This window comes from Mytilus edulis, chromosome 14 (assembly GCF_963676685.1).
Source record: "Mytilus edulis chromosome 14, xbMytEdul2.2, whole genome shotgun sequence".
NCBI classification, from domain to species: Eukaryota; Metazoa; Mollusca; class Bivalvia; order Mytilida; family Mytilidae; genus Mytilus; species Mytilus edulis.
Window position 1 is genome coordinate 18059705 of NC_092357.1, and position 9506 is coordinate 18069210.

The window sequence follows — 9506 nt, forward strand, 5'->3', positions numbered from 1 at the left end:
CCGTCGAGGTGGTTGTTTTGTTATAAAAATACGATTCATGATACTGTTCATACAATTTTCCCTTTTAAATCAGTTTGATCATAAGTTCAATAATTAATTCATTTGATTTAGAAACACCCTTTTACAAACAGAGGTGACGTGTTTGTAACTATCTCAAGACATTGCAAGTAAAATGTTGTCACACTTTCTGTCTTCTTAATATAAATGAAAAGACGATGAAGAATCAAGCATTGGTCGAATTAAATGTATCTTACTATATATATGTATAAAGGAATTAATAGATTGTAATTTCGCTCGCCATACACAATTGACTGGCTAGGTTGATTTGAATGAGTAGCACAGTTGATTTAAAAGATTGTTAATTTGGTGGTGATCTAAATGACTCATTAAAAAGTTCAATTTAAAAGAGTGTGTATAAAGCATGTGTGTGTGTGCAATATATATTAAATACTTACAGATAAATTGTAATAATTACAGGTTTCTTATCCATGAAAGAGTTTTTAAACAAATAGTTCAACCTTAGGAAATTTTGATTTAAGTTTTAAATGTTTTTTTAATTAAGTTTTGGAATGATGGGTGGATGGATTGATTTGTAACATCCAGTGGCAAATTCCATGCAAATGCAGGATGAGAAAATTTAAGTGGGATATACATATGATGTCTGCGTTGTACTAGACCGATACTCTAAGTCGAATGTTTAACGTGCTAGTTTACAAGTAAACAGGCCGCAGGAAGACATGCCACTCTCCCTGGACACATTATTCTGACTCCGAGCCGACCAGTCTTTTCTCTTACTGCTTAATACCTCGTGTGTAGGGGTAAAGCAGCAAAAACCGTTTTACAGTATATGGTTTGACCCATCCCCGATTCGAACCATGACCTCCAGCCCTCAAGGCGACTACACTACCAAGACACCGTCGAGGTGGTTGTTTTGTTATAAAAATACGATTCATGATACTGTTCATACAATTTTCCCTTTTAAATCAGTTTGATCATAAGTTCAATAATTAATTCATTTGATTTAGAAGCACCCTTTTACAAACAGAGGTGACGTGTTTGTAACTATCTCAAGACATTGCAAGCAAAATGTTGTCACACTTTCTGTCTTTGAGACGGGGTCACTCTTCTTAATATAAATGAAAAGACGATGAAGAATCAAGCATTGGTCGAATTAAATGTATCTTACTATATATATTTATAAAGGAATTAATAGATTGTAATTTCGCTCGCCATACACAATTGACTGTCTAGGTTGATTTGAATGAGTAGCACAGTTGATTTAAAAGATTGTTTATTTGGTGGTGATCTAAATGACTCATTAAAAAGTTCAATTTAAAAGAGTGTGTATAAAGCATGTGTGTGTGTGCAATATATATTAAATACTTACAGATAAATTGTAATAATTACAGGTTTCTTATCCATGAAAGAGTTTTTAAACAAATAGTTCACCCTTAGGAAATTTGGATTTAAGTTTTAAATGTTTTTTTAATTAAGTTTTGGAATGATGGGTGGATGGATTGATTTGTAACATCCAGTGGCAAATTCCATGCAAATGCAGGATGAGAAAATTTAAGTGGGATATACATATGCTGCCTGCGTTGTACTAGACCGATACTCTAAGTCGAATGTTTAACGTGCTAGTTTACAAGTTAACAGGCCGCAGGAAGACATGCCACTCTCCCTGGACACATTATTCTGACTCCGAGCCGACCAGTCTTTTCTCTTACTGCTTAATACCTCGTGTGTAGGGGTAAAGCAGCAAAAACCGTTTTACAGTATATGGTTTGACCCATCCCCGATTCGAACCATGACCTCCAGCCCTCAAGGCGACTACGCTACCAAGACACCGTCGAGGTGGTTGTTTTGTTATAAAAATACGATTCATGATACTGTTCATACAATTTTCCCTTTTAAATCAGTTTGATCATAAGTTCAATAATTAATTCATTTGATTTAGAAGCACCCTTTTACAAACAGAGGTGACGTGTTTGTAACTATCTCAAGACATTGCAAGTAAAATGTTGTCACACTTTCTGTCTTCTTAATATAAATGAAAAGACGATGAAGAATCAAGCATTGGTCGAATTAAATGTATCTTACTATATATATGTATAAAGGAATTAATAGATTGTAATTTCGCTCGCCATACACAATTGACTGGCTAGGTTGATTTGAATGAGTAGCACAGTTGATTTAAAAGATTGTTAATTTGGTGGTGATCTAAATGACTCATTAAAAAGTTCAATTTAAAAGAGTGTGTATAAAGCATGTGTGTGTGTGCAATATATATTAAATACTTACAGATAAATTGTAATAATTACAGGTTTCTTATCCATGAAAGAGTTTTTAAACAAATAGTTCAACCTTAGGAAATTTGGATTTAAGTTTTAAATGTTTTTTTAATTAAGTTTTGGAATGATGGGTGGATGGATTGATTTGTAACATCCAGTGGCAAATTCCATGCAAATGCAGGATGAGAAAATTTAAGTGGGATATACATATGATGCCTGCGTTGTACTAGACCGATACTCTAAGTCGAATGTTTAACGTGCTAGTTTACAAGTAAACAGGCCGCAGGAAGACATGCCACTCTCCCTGGACACATTATTCTGACTCCGAGCCGACCAGTCTTTTCTCTTACTGCTTAATACCTCGTGTGTAGGGGTAAAGCAGCAAAAACCGTTTTACAGTATATGGTTTGACCCATCCCCGATTCGAACCATGACCTCCAGCCCTCAAGGCGACTACGCTACCAAGACACCGTCGAGGTGGTTGTTTTGTTATAAAAATACGATTCATGATACTGTTCATACAATTTTCCCTTTTAAATCAGTTTGATCATAAGTTCAATAATTAATTCATTTGATTTAGAAGCACCCTTTTACAAACAGAGGTGACGTGTTTGTAACTATCTCAAGACATTGCAAGCAAAATGTTGTCACACTTTCTGTCTTTGAGACGGGGCCATTCTTCAGACTTAAAATGAAAAAAAAACACGAAGAATAGAGAACTGATTGCATTGAATGTATGTGTGCAATATATGTTCAATCATTACAGATAAATTATCATTAATCCAAGTTTCCTTTCTGTGAAAAAGTTAAAATAGTGTTCATTCAAAGATATTTGGGGTTGAAGTTTTTCATATTTGTTATTTTAGTTTTGTAAAGAAATACAATAAATGATACAGTTCATGCAATTTTTCCTTGTTTGACCCAAAGTTCAATAATTGATTCATTTCATGTAGAAGCACCCTTTTACAAACAGGTGTGTTTGTAACATTGCAAGCAGAAGGTTGTCACGCTTTCTGTCTTGAGACGGGCCACTCTTCAGACTTTAACTAAGGACAAATTGGTTTTTACAATACTTTTTACAAATTTTGTTACCTCTATAAAGACATCATATTTCATGTATGTTTCTGGAAACGAAGAATATAGTTTTTGAAATCAAGATGAATTTTAAAAATTATTTTTTAGAAAACTCTTAACTTAGATACCGCACTGGTTTGATTATAGTTTAATCATATTAATATTATAATGTAATTACTGTCAACAAAAACTAATCATCCACAAAGTTAAAGGAGTAGAGTTCATTAGCTGTCTGTTTAACATGCGCATGTTGATGAGAAGGAGTGTATACCTCACCTGTTATAACATGAGTTCTAACAATGAAATCCGTAATTTATAATACAGGAATTATAGATTATAGGTGCTGACATTGCGTATTATTTTATTTACTTTTGCAGTTTTCCTTATTTTGTCTTTGTAATATTATGTTTGTCTCTTTTTGTTGTATGGCTTGGATTTAAACATCCGGCTTTCATTGTTTTGGCTTTGGGCGTTCCTGACGCAGGTATGTCTAGAGAGTCGCTTAGGATGAATAGAATGGTTAAAGTGAGATTGTGAGTGTGTGTACCCTCGTATAGATATTTAACATACTTTGTACTTTATCTTATCGGCATTGTGTGTTAATCATTTAATGTCATTAGTTTGTACTATACTGATTATATTTATTTTCAGCTACGAAAAATATTTTGTTGGTGTCTTTGTTAGATTTAATTGGCGCCTGTTACAACGTTTAAAACCGCTGTATTTTTATGCACCTGTCCTAAGTCAGGAGCCTGTTGTACTGTGGTTGTCGTTTGTTGGTGTGGTTCATAAGTGTTTCTCGTTTCTCGTTTTTTATATAGGTAAGACCGTTGGTTTTTCTGTTTGAGTTGTTTTACACTATTCTTTTGGGGGCCCTTTATAGCTTGCTGTTCGATGTGAGCAAAGGCTCCGTGTTGAAGGTCGTACTTTGACCTATAATTGTTTACTTTTTACATATTGTGACTTGGATAGATAGTTGTCTCATTGGCACTGATACCACATCTTCTTATTAATATAGTATTGATTATTTAACCATTTTCTTCAGAAAATGAATGTACCAAGTCAGAAATATGACAGTTATTTTCCAGTCAATCACCTGTCGAGTGTTTGATTTTGTCAATTTCTATGGACTTCCCCTTTCTGAATTTACATTGCAGTACGGTATATTTTTATGACATCTCTTTGTACATGTATCAATACTGATTATCAAAAGGAGGATTTGATCATCTTGGATTTTTTTAAATCGGCACACAATTTTTGTGAAATGGAATATTTAATTCTTGATTTCCCCAAAATGCTGTTACATTTATCTGTAAGTTATTATTATATTGCAATACATGATTAAAATTCCAAAGTGTTATCTCTATCATTTCTATTGTATATGCGATGCATTTTCACAAAAGAAAATAATTTTCATCATATACATTCTCAATTCAGCCGACTCTCTAACAAAAATTGATGAAGTCAGAAGGGTTGATTATAGAAGCATACTTAGTGAGTGAAAATCTGAGGTAATATATCAATAATTTCCGTACAAATATAGCATGTATTGCTAATTATATAGTCAATTCTATTTTATCTAATAATATGTCCAGATCCGGATCTATACGTAGGATAAAATTTATCCTTTACTATGACACGCCATCATTGAATACATATATCGTGTACAATAAAGTAAAACCACGTCACTGAAAAAGCAAAGTTTTAGGTTTCGGTCTACATCTACATAACATACTAATAAAACGTCATTAGGGCTATTTTCCAAATGCTTGTAGTTTAAAGGTGTGGTTGGCTTTCTTGTTTTGTTTGTATAAATGTCTGCTTAAGCATTGTAATTAAGATTGATTAATTATTTATACAAAACAAGCAAACCAACTAAACCTTTAAACTACAAGCATTAGGAAAATAGCTCTAATGGATGCATCTTAGATAACAAAGAGCATTCGCAAAACGATCTTCATTTCACGATTGAAAGAGTGGTAACGCACAAACAATTGCCTTACATTTGACGCTTGGATGACTGGATAATTGATATTTCTCATGCAATTATGTCTACATTTTGTACAGTAAAGAAAATGCGAGCAACAATCGAGTCACCCTAATATATGTTTGAATTTCTTATAAAACGTTGTTACAAATAAGCAAATACGTATTTGTAAGAATACAAGGATATATTGAATACATTTTATTGTTGCATGTTTAAATTGTTCTATATATGCCTTGGGGTACAACAGCCGTACAGTTGATTCCTGACGTTAATCGCTGCATCGCGAAGTGATGGTGGTAGATAGACAATCCTATTATTTTCACAAAAGACTTATAGACGTACTCAGTTCAGTTAAGTATTCAATGTTTATGAAAACAAAGTTTACTGTTATAACAGAATTGCATATTATTTATATTGCATGAACACCATGTGATTATTTTAAATAGACAGGTCTGTGAATTACTTGTAAACATCGCGAAACAAACACTTTGTGTAACTCAAACTTGATTAAACTACATAAAGAGCATAGTTGTATGGCTCTTACACTAAATGCGACCATGTATTTTGTGATTTGTTGTTGTTTCAAATATAGGATGCGAATGAGAAACCCTTTGTTTTATTTTATTTGCAGAAATTTACTTGAAAAACTGACCTTAGAATTTTGGCACTTTATGATTAATTTTCTATGTAGTTTGTTTAATTCCTGTTGTACTGTTCGTTGTATATTCTTGTACTGCTTGTTGTGAAAAAATTGTCAATATGGTTGAAATATGTACGAAACAGTGTGACAAATTTTGGAAAACTTTTTAAAGTGAGTACTAAAACTTTTCAAAAATTCGCCATAAAAATATGTTATGTTACTTGATGTTCTACTCCAGGTTTTTTTTTCGGATCCATGACACACTCATAGCAAACTCACCAAACATTTTTGAATATGCATGATATGAACGTGTATCACCTAAAGGCGATGAGTCGCATATCACCCTGACCTTCGCGTGAGCTTGACCTTTGACCGCAAGATCAAAATACTGGATTTCTTAGAAACTAGATTGCAATCAGGCGCTCTCGATGAGTGCGCTTCTCCAGCTCCAGTAAGTTTTGTTTCACGTCGAACAATTACAAAATTCAGGTTGTTTTAATCTTCGATATGAAATGTTAGAAATGTCAAATAGTTTTAGTAGTTTCAAATTCTTGCTAACTGTGACAAAATAAAAGATAGGTATTTCAATAGAAACAGCTAATTTTGTTCTCGATGTTTTACTAACGAACGGTACAGAAAAATGACGAAAACACGCAACAAACGTATAGAAAAAAAATCGACAAACGGTACACAACGCATAACGTCCGGAATCAGCCAAACGTTGGTTACAAATGTATACCCGTGTATATTTAAGTAAGGATCTACGACTAGTTTGAATAACAAATTGTAAATATCGTCAATATTAAAGTCATTAAAAGACTATTTTCATTTGTAGCATATCTAATTATCATATAAAACAACAATGAAAGTGAATCGCACCTCTAAAAATTCCACATCAGAAACGATCGCACTTACAGTGATAATGCATCGCATTTATATTTAAAATGAATCGCATTCAGTAATCAGTATTATGGATTCAGCTGCTTTAATTACATTTTTTTGGACTTTAATCCTGTTATCATACATTAAAAAGTTATAGTCTAATGAAATTGTGATAAAACATACTTTCAAATCAATTATTTTGTATTTTCAAAAAGTAAACAAACGCAGTTTTTCCCATCATCCTTTTATTCTACAATAGACATACTCGCATACGACAGTGAAAATGAACTAACTGGATTCGCACTTTATATACACTGGTGTTCATTGGACACAGATGATGCCCCCGCTTGCATATAATGTTCAAAGGGACATAACTCAAGAACGGTAAAAGTGACGCTACCCAAATGTGTACATGATCAGAGTTGTGTTGCCATTACCATTATATATGAATTTCATAACATTTGGTTGAGGCAACTTCAGTTAGAAAACAGAAACAAAAAATGCAGATTTTTTTCCATTTGTAAAGGAGCATAACTGTAGAACGGTAAAAGAGTCGCCACCAAAACTCAAACTTGATCTGTGTTATGTAGAAATAAGCATTGTGTAAAAGCTTCATAACATTTAGTTGAGGCAAACTAAAGTTAGAGAACGGGAAAAAAAATCAGCAATTTTGGTTTCATTTGTAAAGGAGCATAGCTCTAGAATGGTAAAAGTGACGCCACCTAAATTCAAACTTGATTTGTGGTTTGTGGTAATAAGCAGTGTGTATACAGTTCATAACATTTTGTTGAGGCAAACTAAAGTTAGAAAACGGAAACCAATTTTGGGACGGACGAACAGACGGACAAGGGTAATACTTAATACCCCCTCCGCCATGGTGGGAACATAATAACAGAAACAACAATAATATTGCATCACAAGAAGTAATCAATTGTGAGGTACCAATACATTTTTAAAAAACAAGTACTTTAGCATTACTTCTAACATTTCATCATAGGAGCAAATAACGATTTGTTTAACAATGAAGCAGCTTGCAACACAATAATAATATCACTGCAATATATCAGTACATGTACTTTGTATTAAAACAAAGTTTGACATTCGTGAAAGTATATGCCACCTATATTTGATAACTTCATGAGCATGATGAGAAGTCAAATATATGCTAAAAGCACAACTCACTATGCAAATTAGATAACAAAAACTATAACCAAAAAATCAATAATACGAAACTGATCATTCAATGCAATTAAGGTAGATGTTGTGTCGGTTGCCATCTTGCATTGTTAAATAGCTGAAATCAATCGGTCTAGTTCTTTAATTACATATGCAAATTATGAGAGGGGGATGCTATTTATTTGTAAGACGTTTTAACTGAATGGAGAAAGTTATGTACTTTATATTATCATCACGCCTGTGTTTACAATTGTAGAATATCTAAGTTTTATTTAATCTTTTTCCAACTCCGCCATATAAGGAGAGATAACTTCGTCAATCTAATATACAGTAAATTTACCCTTTTTAGTTTTGTTGCAAAGAAAAACAGTTCGCAACTAATGTACAAAAATAGACATTGGATTGTCTGGACAAATTTTAGTAACTTACAAATGTCAGTAAATCATAGCTACTTTCACTTGTATCTATGAAAAGATAATATGTATACGAAAAAAGATCTTACCTTTCCGTTTTAGTAAAGAGTAAACCAACCTGTAATCACAACTGTAGGTTTAACAGAGGAAATTTCCGCATAGGGCATCAGTTTTTTTTTTTATCGTAGACATTAAATTTAAAATCTACGCAACTTATGTATAAAAATAGACATTGGATTTTCTGGACGATTAAAAATATCCGCACTTTTTTCTGCTTTCTGTATTCATTTCTGAATTTATCTTTCTCATAAACACTCAGATGCAAACGATTTGTTGGCACACGTAGGGTGAGGAGAGTTTGATGTTCTTAACGAAACTAAGAAATTAAATATACTTTTAATTTACGTTTTTTGATTGAGTTAAGCCTGCCAATTGATATTTTATCATGTGTTTTTCTATGTTGTGATGTTATGCTATTGTTTCAGAAAAAGGGAGAAGGTTTGGTACCATTAAAACGTTTAATCCCGCTGCAAATGTTTGCACCTGTCCTAAGTCAGGAATCTTATCTACAGTAGTCATGGTAGTTGTCGTTTGTTTATGAAATTTATACGTGTTTCTCGTTTCTCGTTTTTTGTATATAGATAAGACCGTTGGTTTCTCCGTTTGAATGGCTTTACACTAATAATTTTGGGGCCCTTTATAGCTTGTTGTTCGGTGTGAGCCAAGGCTCCGTGTTGAAGGCCGTACATTGACCTATAATGGTTTACTTTTATAAATTGTTATTTGGATGGAGAGTTGTCTCCTTGGCACTCACACCACATCTTCTTCATATCTATTTAGTAAAATTCACAATGTTCGATGTTCAAAGAGACTAAAACTTACAAATGTCATTAAACCATAGCTATTTTCATGTGTATCTATGAAAAGATAATATGTTTACGAAAAAAGATCTTACCTTTCCGTTTTAGTAAAGAGTAAATCAACCTGTAATCAGAACTGTAGGTTTAACAGAGGAAACTCCCGCATAGGGCATCAGTTTTTTT

At 33.0% G+C, this 9506-nt stretch overlaps 1 protein-coding gene across 1 annotated transcript in view; it reads right to left on the reverse strand.

The window, feature by feature from the left end:
• The window catches only part of LOC139502940 (uncharacterized), a 31666-nt gene extending 22160 nt beyond the window's left edge, over positions 1 to 9506 (reverse strand). The window contains exons 1-2 of the mRNA XM_071292614.1: positions 9419 to 9506; positions 8553 to 8581 (exon numbers count right to left, since the gene is read on the reverse strand). The gene's annotated coding sequence lies outside the window, so the exon portion shown is untranslated. The remainder of the gene's footprint in view (positions 1 to 8552; positions 8582 to 9418) is intronic.